The following is an 8098-nucleotide window of genomic DNA, read 5'->3' as shown; positions in this document are numbered from 1 at the left end:
GAGAGACTGTCAGTTTTCTGAAAAAATAAAATATATGTTCCACAAAATAGACTTTAAATAGGCCTCATGTAACACATTTTACTACATAAATTTCAGGAATGATTTTACATATGCATAATATGAATTTATTTCCCATAATAATAGTATACAGAAAACCTCCTCACACACTGAGAAAACATCCTCAAAACACACTTTTGTATTTCCCACAGAGACCAATTAGCTTTATTAAACGAAGACATTCCCAAAATATATGCAGAAATACCGAAAGATGGGTTATCAGGGAGAATTACAATTTATTCCCTTTGGATTTAATTATAGGATGTAACTCAAATTCAAGGCAATGTGTGAAAGTCAGGCAAGACCCTTTAGATTTGATTAGAAGATACCATGCCACATTTTTCTTCTTCACATTTCACCTGGAAATGTATAATTTAGGGAAAAAGTATACTTTTTTTACATGGCACTTCATTTACCACTTCCCTCAAAAATTATGTAAGAACTATAAATGAGGAAACAAAGCTGTAGAGAAACCTAAGTCAATGGTAACTTTACTCAACTTTATTTAAATTTCTGAAATGTTTCAGTTTTATTTTATTTTTGGTACCCATTCATAAATGCTTACATTCTCTTAACCCAGTTATTCACAAATACTAGTTAGCTGGCCTGATTATTTTTAAAGTATTAGGACATGTAATCATGTAGGAATGTAATTCCCTCAGTTGAAGAACAACAACATAGTCCTTAGTGTTATGGATTATTTTTACTTCCAAATAAAACCAAGTTGCCTTGAATTCAGATACTGATTATGATTCAGACATAGATATGATTCTTTTCCTGCCAGTCATAAATACAAAAATGAAGAAAATAATTTTGTACAGTGGGATGCTTTTTATCCATTTCAGCACCCTTGAACCAGCAACTACAGGACATTTTGTGTCTTTTACATTTCTCAGTAATGCCTCTCTCATGTCACAAAATCCAAACCAAGGTAGGCTTTGTTTACTCTAACATTTCTAGTATCTAGTATGTAGATGGTTATGTTCAACATTAACATAAGTAGAAAACAGGTGGCCAATGTCTTCTAAGAAATAACTCAAAATTTCATTTGGTACTTCTTTATGTAAGTTCTGTATTAGTATTTTATCCTTATAAATTATAGTTTTACTTTGGAGCTTTAAATTCATTGTATTATTTTATCAAATGTGGTTTTGTTTTATTATAGCAGTTCAATAAATTATTTTTATGTTCACAAATTGTGGGCAGCTAACCTGTGACAAGTGTGTTTGACCATCCACCGTGTTCCTCAAGTATGATGTGTTGAGTCAAGATGAACTATATAAAAACTTTACCAAGTGTTTAAAGTTCAGGGAATAATAGTGGACACCCTTAAGACACAACTCCAAAACCAACTAATTCATGAATTGATGCATCCTGTATTGAGTGGGAAAGTGAAACCTTCATTCATTTCAGGAGAAGGAAATGCCCTGCTAGTTGGTGCTTATAACTCAGTGGTGGTAAATCACTTACAAAGATCTGGCTATGCATTTCTGTTTTCTTTCCAGGAAGTGGTTTGTCAAAAGTAAAGATATTCACTATGCAGGATCTACTACCATTCATTTGTATAACCCCTCATTTAATCTCTATAAATCACTGGTTTTCTTATGAGTTTCTTAAAGTAATTGGTAGAATGTCATCAAGCTAAAGAGAGCTGTGATATGGAAACTCAGACAAGCACAACATTTCCTAGCAAAATATCCCCAGACAAGAAGTTTTTGTTTATTGACGATCAAACTGCAGATCCTTTTCCTTACCATCCCAAGTTAGAATCTTTAGAGACAAAGTTAAATGAATGTAAGAGAAGTACAGCATTAGCTTCAAGTAGAAATGTGTCAACAGCTGAAGTATGTTAGAAAACCTGAAAAAACAAAAGGTTAGATAAAAGGAACTGGCTAAGTTATGGAGTAAATTTGAAAGAACTTGTAAGCAAAAAAAAAAAAATGAAACTCTTATTTCTTAGGAAAGGAACACTCTGGAAAAATTAAAAAGCACCAAGACATTGAAATAAAAGAAATTTATGCTCAAAGATTGCTTCTACTAAATGATATAGGTTTTTAGAAGTAGAGAAGCAGAGCTGAAGGAATGATTGGAAGTTTTTGAATTGACCCAGAAGGTACAAGAAGAAAAAAAAATAAAAGTGAGGGTGAGGTACTTCAAAGACAGGAACAGAATCTAAGGTAGATTGAACAGACCTATGATCAGAAACTCAAAACTGAACTTCTAAAGTCCCAACTGGACTAAAGGATGACTACACAGCTAGAACATATACACTTCTAGAAGAGAGAATGAAGAGGAAAGAAAAAAAAACTATTCATTTGCAAGAAGAGCTCACAATTATTAATTCAAAAGGGGAAAAACTCAGTAAATCCGTGAAGCTTATGAAGGAATTTGAGCTGGAGCCAGAGTCTGTCAAAGCCCTGTTTGTGGAAATGTCAGAACAAAACCACTCTCTGAATGAAAAGGTGAAAGCGATGAGGGATGAGTCAGTACTGAAAGAAGAATTTGTGGAGGTTCAGGCACAAAAATAAATTAAACACCAACTAGAAGAGAGTAGGAATGAAATCATACATCTCTTAGACCACATAACTCAGTCATCACCCCCACCCCCCGCACAAGCTTTTTGTTTTTCAGAAAGAATTCCAAAAAATTGAATAGGCTATAGCACTGGAACACAAGGAATTCTGCACAGGCAAGCTCTGCAGAAAAAGCTGTAGAGTGAAATTGAAATGCGAAGGACTGTTCCCCAGCATTGGGGAATGCTAGGGCAGTAAGGCAGGAACTGGTGGGTGGGTAACAGGGCACTCTCATAGAAGCAGGGGAGAGGGATATGATAGGGGCTTTTCTGAGGGGAAGGGTGATAGCATTTGAAATGTAAATAAATAAAATAACCAATAAAACATTTTTAAAAAAGAAAGAAAATTCTACACAGGTAAAGGCCCAGATATTAGAATATGATGTTTCTGCTAAAATGATAACTATTTATGTTGCTTATTTAAACTCACAACTAAAACAAACTCGAACAGCCCTAGAGAACGGAGTGTTCTGAAATCCAAAACAGTCTCTGACCCTTAATTTTCTGAATGATTTAGTGATTTGGAAGATGGTGCCACCATGTGCCTCTTGAACAGAACAAGGTTATGGCAGGTACACTCATGTCAAGGGTCCCACCTTATATAAAGACAACAACAGAGGCTAGTTTTCCAGTCTCTGACCTCGAGTTTGTATCCACTTGTACCAAAGCCAAAGTAAGAGAGCTAGAGCAAGAGGCAGAACACTTGGAAAAGGTGTTCAGAACTTACTATCAAAGAGTTACTCATAATCCTTCTATGAGCCCTCAGCTGTCAAAGAGTCAGTCATCTGTATACTCAATAGAAACTCTCAGAAGCATACTTCTAGTTCCAAAGATAGATATCTTTCTGCAGAGGACAGAGCTGCCTGTCAACAGCCTCTTGTGGACATTCTGAAGGAAGAAAAACATTCATTGGCAGTGTTGTTTCACAGCCATGCAGGACCTCTTGTTCTACATGCTTCTTCACAACACCCCATCCAAAATCCATAAGTCTTGATAATGAAATGTATCTGGAAGGTCTGGGAAGATTCCACATTATTTCTTCCGGCCCTTTTCTTGCTTTGCATCTGGGTCACATGCCAGTTACTCTAGTCCCTTTTCTGACAGAACAAGAGCTCAGCTATCCCCTGTTTCATGTAGGCTTAGCTTCTCTGGTTCTTCTTTCTCCAGCACTTCAGAGCAAAATGATCTTTTTATTAGAGAGAAACACAAGACAAAAGTGAGTTTTCAAATGTGGACAAGCAATCATTGAAATAAGGAGAAGTTACAACCATCTTTCAGATGGGACAAGTCAGAATAGTTTGAAACAGAAGGACTCAACCCTGTAGGGCATTATATGTTGGTCAACTCTTCCTGAATATAGACCCTGCCCAGGAGTTGTTGATATGCTCAGTGTGACTCTATTGGAGACAAGTGATTTTCATCTCCCAGAAGCTATAAGTAAACAGTTCAATTGTGAAAATTTACCATACTGGCTATGTTTTCATTCATTTATTCATTCATGCATTAAAAATATACATGCATATAAACCAGTAAATAAGATAGAACAAAATTATTAAGTTTGGGCAAGACAAAACATCAAAAGGAAATGAATCTAAAAGAAGTCACAAGAATCAGAAACTCATGACTTTGCACAGTTAGGAAACCCACAAAAACACTCAACTGAAAGCCATAACACGTGTGCAGAGTGACAGCAATCTAAATAGAGATGCCAAATAGTGGGACAATTGGGAGGCCTAACTTGACCTCTCTTCCACCCAATGAAGCTTCCTGTACGAGGATCATCTTACATTTAATTGAGTTGTTGACTGAAGGGCCCATAGAATTCCCCAAACAACCCAGTCTTTGCCAGAACTATATGTTACTTTCCACAAACTGACAGCAAGGACTCATTGTTGAAGACAATTCATTGCACAATTTCGTAAAAGTTAAGTCATGAAATAGGTGCTTACATGAAGCGTTATATGGCAGCATCATTTGTATAGGAACATACTCTGCAGGCTCTCAAATAAAAATCACAAATAGCAAGCTGGCCATAAACCCTTTATCTAAAACAGTGCACATTGAGGGAACTGAGGTGGGTGTCGGTGGGTGGCTATGGGAGCATCTTCATAGAAACAGGGGAAGGGGAGAAGGGGTATGGGAGAGGAGGAGAAAGGAAATAACATTTGAAATGTAAATACATAAAATATTCAAGAAAAATAAAATTAAAAAAAGAAAAATATGTAGTGATATAATTTCTTCTAATGATATTCTGCTGTGCTCCTGTATCAATGCCATGATCAGCTATCAGCAAAGACGCTTCCAGGTATAGCAGACAGGTTACTACAGCAGATAAGGTTACTGTAGGGTTAGATTTCTTTTAAATCAACTTTGTTAATATCAGGATTTGTTGCCTGCTCATGGAATGGATCCTCAGTTGGGCCTGACACTGTTTGGCTACTCCTTCAGGCTCTGCTTTATTTTTGCCTTTGCATTTCTTTTAGACAGGGACAATTGTGGGTCAAAAATTTGAAAATGGGCAGGTATTCCCATTTCTTCATAGGTACCCTGTCTAACTACTGGAGGTGGTCTTTTCTCCCCACTGTCGTACATTTCTGCTAAGGTCACCTACAATGAATCCGGAGAGCCTCTTCTATCTCAGATCTCTGAAACTTTCTAGAGGTTTCTAGCCCCTGACAACTGCATACTTCCATTTATTCTCCTGGCCGTCTGGGTCTCTCTCTTGTCCCTACTGTACCTAATTCTGCCTCTCTTTTCCTCTCCCCTTCCCCTGATGCTATGTTTGGCTTGTGGAAAGTAGTCTAGCATGGCTGTTCTTTGAGAGGCTCCACCAGCAGTTGACTGAGACAGATGCCAGATACCCTTAGCCAAGCCTTAGACTGAACTCTTTTACCCCTATGGTAGAGTTGGGGGAAGGATGGAAAGAAACAAATGGGATAGAAACCTCATACATAACCCCACAGCAAAAACTAACTTGGACACCTGGGGGCTCCCAGAGACTAAATCACCAACCCAAGAACATATACTGGCTGATCTGAGGCCCTCAACAGATATGTAGCAGAGGTTGACCTTGTCTGGTTTCAATGTGAAAGGATGAGTCTAATCCTATAGAGACTTGATGTCCCATATGCCTGGGGGGGGGCGTCCTCTGAAGGGAAGAAGGGATGTGAAGAAGAATTTGAGAGAGGCACTGGGGGGCAGACAACATTTGGCCTGTAAATAAACAAATAAATAATTAATAATAATAAAACCTATTTTAATGATGATTCTTTAATGCTTTAACCTCCCTTCTAGCCATCCACCCAACCAAGGTAAGAAAAAAGAAAGGCTTACAGGAAATGGGGGTGGTGAACCTGTTTAGAAATATTTTCTGAGGCAATTCCAAGCTTCATTGTCAGGAGTCTAGTCCATCAGCAAAATACCAAACATAAATCAGCAGCCAAACATGAATCAGCCACGTAAGTCCAGTGCATTGCCAAACAGTAAACAAGTGAGTGGCAGTGACTTGAGAATTGGCATGAGTCTTCAGAAGCAGCAAGAAGCAGCCAGAATGGCATCAGAAGGTCTTCGGTGCTTTCCTCTCTGTGAAGTTATGACAAGCAAAGATCAGTAAAGAAACAAGGGGAACCAATGCAAGAACACTGTCCACTGTCTGTTGGGTAATACCTATACTCTTTCCAAAACATCACATGCCCTTTCACCAGGCAGCTTCCAGAAAAACTTCACGTGTCTGTTTCAGCATCCTTTTATGTGTCTGCTTTAGCAAAACAGCCTCTCATAAGATAGTTTCTAGCAAAGCATCACATGACAAAATTGAGTCTCCAATGAAACTCCCATTTCTTTTTTTTTTTGAGGGGGGTTATTTTATTCTTTTTTTCGGAGCTGGGACAGAACCCAGGGCCTTGCGCTTCCTAGGCAAGCGCTCTACCACTGAGCTAAATCCCCAACCCGAGGGGTGTTATTTTATGTATTTACATTTGAAATGTTATCCCCTTTGCTCCCTCTACCATCTGCTTCCTCCTCCCCCTACTTCTATGAGAATGCTCCCACTCACTCTGGCCCTCCCCCACACTGGGGAAATGAGCCTTCATAGAACCAAGGGCTTCTCCTCCTATTGATGCCAGACAATGTCATCCTCTACTACATGTGTGGCTGGAGCCATGATTCCTACAACTAGACATTAAACAGAGTTCGAGAGAACTTGAAACAGTCAGTCATAAGAAGGATGTTTCCATCAAATCCCTGCCCTCAGATTTCAGTGAATCTGGTGGAAGAAAAGGCAGGATGGTTTGGGAGCCGGAAGTGATGAAGGAGACCGGGAGAAAAATGCTCTCTAAATCATCGTGAGCAAAGATCACATGAAGCAGCCTGCCCTCAACTTCATGACCTATACCAAATGATCTGCATATATATTATTGAGATTTTAACTTCTGGAAGTATTTTAGAGGAATTAAGATGTAACAGGAGTTACTATAGTTGTCTTATAGGTCAAGTCCATTAAGAGCAGAAATCCCTTTCACTAAAATACGAGTTTGTGAAGATGGGAGCCTAGGTGAGTTAGAGATGAGATATGATGTCCCCAAAAAGAAAACATTAGAAAATAGACACTTGAATTAAAGTAGGACGGAGAAGCAAACCACTGTAGCATAAAGTTTTTTGTATTGACCATATGGTAACAAACTTGTTCTTGACATGTCTGATATTTCAGAAAGTGTGTGTGAAAATAAAGAAATTTTGCTTTGTTTTCATTTTACAGTTACCACATGTGACAGTTATACAGTTTATTAAGTTATGATATGTTAAATATTATAATTATTTGATGTATGAATATGATCAAATCAGAGATATTTACTTTGTTATCTCACCCAGTTTTTCTTATTTTTGTTTTGAGAAATTCCAAGTTAACGTCTACCTATTCTCACAGAATATAAAAGAAACTGATTTCATGCAAGGCATTGCTTTATCTCATAATTTCCATTTTTCTTTTAAATTAGTGATAAGATTAAAACTCTTATTAATTGAATTACGTGTTTCATAGTCTTTAATGAATAAAAATTCAAGCCTTGTTTGTCATAGTACATCTATTATTTAATTTCTAATCTTTCTTGCATATTATTTGTTTTGTATGTTTCATTACCTGTTTAGACAGCATTTTGTTATGCAGTCCTGGCTCGCTGAAAACTTGCTGTGTAGTCTAAGAAGGCTTCATTCTTGAAGTGATTCTCTTTCTCTATTTTCCTAGTGATGAGATTATAGACTACAAATCCTCCTTTTCTTCCTCTTCCTTCTTTTTCTCCTCCTCCTTCTCCTTCTCCATCTTTTTCTCTTCCTCTTCCTTTTCTTTTCTTTTAAAACACTGATGAGAGACTCGGGAGATGACTCAATGGGTGAAAGTGCTTTTTGCTCACACATGACAACCTGAATTTAGTTATAACTTCCCATGTAAAACTTTCAGCATGTAAGATGTGC

General features: G+C 37.6%; 1 pseudogene; it reads left to right on the top strand.

The window, feature by feature from the left end:
* The first annotated feature begins 1287 nt into the window (after positions 1–1287).
* Positions 1288–3521, top strand: Ofd1-ps1 (Ofd1 centriole and centriolar satellite protein, pseudogene 1; annotated as a pseudogene).
* The last annotated feature ends 4577 nt before the right edge of the window (positions 3522–8098 follow it).

This window comes from Rattus norvegicus, chromosome 3, assembly GCF_021556685.1.
Source record: "Rattus norvegicus strain SHRSP/BbbUtx chromosome 3, alternate assembly SHRSP_T2T, whole genome shotgun sequence".
Taxonomy (NCBI): Eukaryota; Metazoa; Chordata; class Mammalia; order Rodentia; family Muridae; genus Rattus; species Rattus norvegicus.
Note: the sequence above shows the minus strand (reverse complement) of the source record. Positions and strands in the feature narration are given on the sequence as shown.